Source organism: Mus caroli, unplaced genomic scaffold, assembly GCF_978045245.1.
Source record: "Mus caroli unplaced genomic scaffold, Mus_caroli_1 scaffold_19, whole genome shotgun sequence".
Classification (NCBI taxonomy): domain Eukaryota; kingdom Metazoa; phylum Chordata; class Mammalia; order Rodentia; family Muridae; genus Mus; species Mus caroli.
The window spans coordinates 88,385,664-88,389,476 of NW_028227274.1; the positions used below are offsets into that span (position 1 = coordinate 88,385,664).

The 3,813-nt window shown below is 44.5% G+C and overlaps 1 pseudogene; it reads left to right on the top strand.

The window, feature by feature from the left end:
- Positions 1 to 1,015: 1,015 nt before the first annotated feature.
- LOC110285006 (cysteine desulfurase-like) lies at positions 1,016 to 2,482 on the top strand (annotated as a pseudogene).
- The last annotated feature ends 1,331 nt before the right edge of the window (positions 2,483 to 3,813 follow it).

The window sequence follows — 3,813 nt, forward strand, 5'->3', positions numbered from 1 at the left end:
CAGTGGAAATGCCTGTATATAAACAGGCTTAGGATTACAGATCCTGGGTTTGAAGCCTAACACCCTAGTCTTTTGTTGATAATAAATAAACAAAGGGTGATGACAAATAGTCATCTAGAACTACTCCCTGCTGACATTGAGGCATCATTACTGGGTGCTCAAAAAGCTGGAATGTTGGCCAAGTCCAGGAAGAACAGGTTGTTTCAGCTGCTTCCCAGGCTCTATGGACCATCTGAGGCTAGGAAATTACAGTTTTCAGTTGAAACAGTCTCTAGTTACTTTGAAGCTGACCTGAATGCAGAATTTGAGGAAATACCTGGAAGTGGCAGGATGCTAGAACAGAATGTGTGTGTGTGTGTGTGTGTGTGTGTGTGTGTGTGTGTGTGTGTGTGTGTGTATAAAGTCATGGAGTTTAGATAGGAATTTTTCCCCTTAGATGTACATTTGAAAACTTTTATGCCCATGGCTTTGGTATTTAGGGAAGAGAACCCAAAACCAGAGAAAAAGAGAAGGATCCCACCCTCTGGAATAGGCAATAGGTGGGGAACTTTAGGCTGCTGGTTGACAGGGATACTTATCTAGAGTCCATTTGACCCATGAGAGATCAAATTCCCTGAAGCTTACAAAAAAATTTTCAAGTTTTCAAAAAGAGATACATTTTATAAATATTAATATTACCATTGTTTGTAATCTGTACTGAAACCCACATAGCAGAGAAGTCAATGGACTCACATCTTTGTGTCATAGTAGAAGCTTGGGAAACAGTTTTTGGTTAAAAGCATGAGCACTCAGGCAAGCTCAGGGAAGACAGAAGCCTTTTGCAGAGCAGAAGGGGCAAAAGCTCACTTGATCTGGATTTTCAGTATGACTACAAACCATGAAAGAGGGCCTTCTCTCTATCCAGAAAATGGGATGTATACAAATTTAGCACAATGAGATGCACTTTTAAATCCATACTTAGAAGACCACCAAAGGAAATTTAAGATCTTGAGCTTATGGGCTGAGGACTGGCTCTGTGGCTGGGAACATGCTGCTGCGAGCCGCTTGGAGGCGGGCGTCGTTGGCGGCTACCTGGGTGGCCCTGGAAAGGTCCTCGGTGCCCACCCGGGGACTGCGCCTACGCGTTGTAGATCATGCCCCCCCCCCCAATTCGGCTGTTTCCTCAGAGGCAGTGCTGCGACCTCTCTACATGAATGTGCAGGCCACAGTGCTTGATGCCATGCTCCCATACCTTGTCAACTACTATGGGAACCCTCATTCTCGGACTCATGCATATGGCTGGGAGAGCGAGGCAGCCATGGAACGTGCTCGGCAGCAAGTAGCATCTCTGATTGGAGCTGATCCTCGGGAGATCATTTTCACTAGTGGAGCTACTGAGTCCAACAACATGCAATTAAGGGAGTGGCCAGGTTCTACAGGTCAAGGAAAAAACACTTGGTCACTACCCAGACAGAACACAAATGTGTGCTGGATTCCTGCCGCTCCCTGGAAGCTGAGGGCTTTCGGGTCACTTACCTCCCTGTGCAGAAGAGCGGGATCATTGACTTAAAGGAACTAGAGGCTGCCATCCAGCCAGACACCAGCCTACTCTCCGTTATGACTGTGAACAAAAAATAAATAAATAAATAAATAAATAGATCACCAGAAAAAAGAAAGAAATTGGAGTAAAGCAACCGATTGCAGAAATAGGGCAGATTTGCAGTTCCAGAAAGGTGTACTTCCACACTGATGCCGCCCAAGCTGTTGGAAAAATCCCACTTGACGTCAATGACATGGAGATTGATCTTATGAGCATCAGCGGTCACAAACTCTACGGGCCTAAAGGGGTTGGTGCTATCTATATCCACCGTAGGCCCCGGGGTACGTGTGGAGGCCCTACAGAGTGGAGGCAGGCAGGAGCAGGGTATGCGGTCTGGGACAGTGCCCACACCCTTGGTGGTGGGCCTGGGAGCTGCATGTGAATTGGCACAACAAGAGGTGGAGGACGACCATAAGCGATCTCAAAGTTAGCAGAACGACTGGTATAGAAGATAATGAAGAACCTTCCAGATGTGGTGATGAATGGGGACCCGAAGCAGCACTACCCTGGCTGTATCAACCTCTCCTCGTATGTGGAAGGAGAGAGCCTGCTGATGGCCCTCAAGGATGTGACCTTGTCCTCAGGGAGTGCCTGCACTTATGCGTCATTGGAGCCCTCTGAGCGCCACCTCAGAGCAATTGGTACCGATGAGGATTTAGCACACTCCTCTATCAGGTTTGGCATCGGCCGCTTCACTACAGAAGAGGAGGTGGACTACACGGCGGAGAAGTGCATCCACCACGTGAAGCGCCTTCGAGAAATGAGTCCTCTCTGGGAGATGGTCCAGGATGGCATTGACCTCAAGAGCATCAAGTGGACCCAGCATTAGAGGAGTGGGCTGTGACTTTGTGCTGGCCTGGCTGTTCTGGCCTCACTAATCCGTGCACAGCCAGGAACCTCATCACCTGACGTGGTCCATGCTCAAAGCAGATGGGAAGATCTGTAGTGACTTCACCACAAAATGTTCAAGGAAAGCTAGCCTCAGCTTCTTACTTGAACATTCCTCAGTTTCTCCCCCCAGATTCAGGAGGGCTACAAACAGCCACACAAGTGGGTAACTGAGTGTTACCAGGGTTTTCTGATTTCCCACAGGAATATATTGTCTTGTCACTTCCAAGGAGGACATATAAAGATGTAAAATTATATAAACTCTGCCATTTATAATCCTGAGAAGGTTAAGAAGAGGACACAATTAAGGTTACTAAACAAATGTTTGTTGAATCCTGTCTCAAGCAGAGCTATGTTCACCCTGCTGTCTTCAGTCAATCAGAGAATCCTAGAAACTAGATGCAGCCAGCTTAGATGCTAGGGTTTATATCAGATAGGATATGTAAGCCCTGAATCTAAGACGTGAGACCTGAGAAACTTTTTCTATTCGATATTATCTTAGTTATTCAAATGTGAACATTTATAAAATGAGAAAACTAAATTTTGATGTAATATACTGCTTACTAGAAGATATCTTGATCTCTATCTGTGTGTTAAACACCACAAACAGGATGTTGTGACTATCCTGCCTAATTGGGATATTTCTAGTAGTTCTATGGAGGATCCCCCAAGTGGGCCAGTAATGGTAACTATATTTTAAAATCCTATTCTCCTGAAAGAGTGGCATTTCTCAAAGGTTTTTTACCAAGTGACATTCATATTAATTCTCATTGACCACAGATAATATGGCATCATCTTCATTCTCAAATTTTCTCTTCAGTTTCAGGATATCATGTATACATCAGTCTAGGGCTTCAACTATCCCTTAACCTGCCCCTACTCCATATTCAGAAGGATTGCAAACAGCCACCCAACTATAGCTATAAATCTGTAATTTTAATTCATCATTGCCAGCTCAGTTACAAAATTACAGATTAGGGCCACGCCAGTTGAACAACACGTGATGGCTTGGGGCTGTTCTTTCATTTGTTTTTCTTTTTAAAACCATAACCCGCTTACAGAATGAGTAAAAAATGTAGGAACACAAACAAGGCATTTAATTTATAAGAACTATAGAAAAAAGATGTAAAAACTGAGGGAAAGAAGTACAGGGCCAGAGAGAGTTGCAGGCTCAATACACTCTGTTTATGATCCTTGTGTGACTTCCCAAGTGTTGCTAAACTTAAGTAACTCAACACGGCACCAAAGCTAGCAGGTGACCAGAAAAACACGAACTCTGTCTTTGTGCTATAGTTTAAGAATAAAGCGCCAGAATTTACAATAACTGTGGTTCAATAAGAAACATA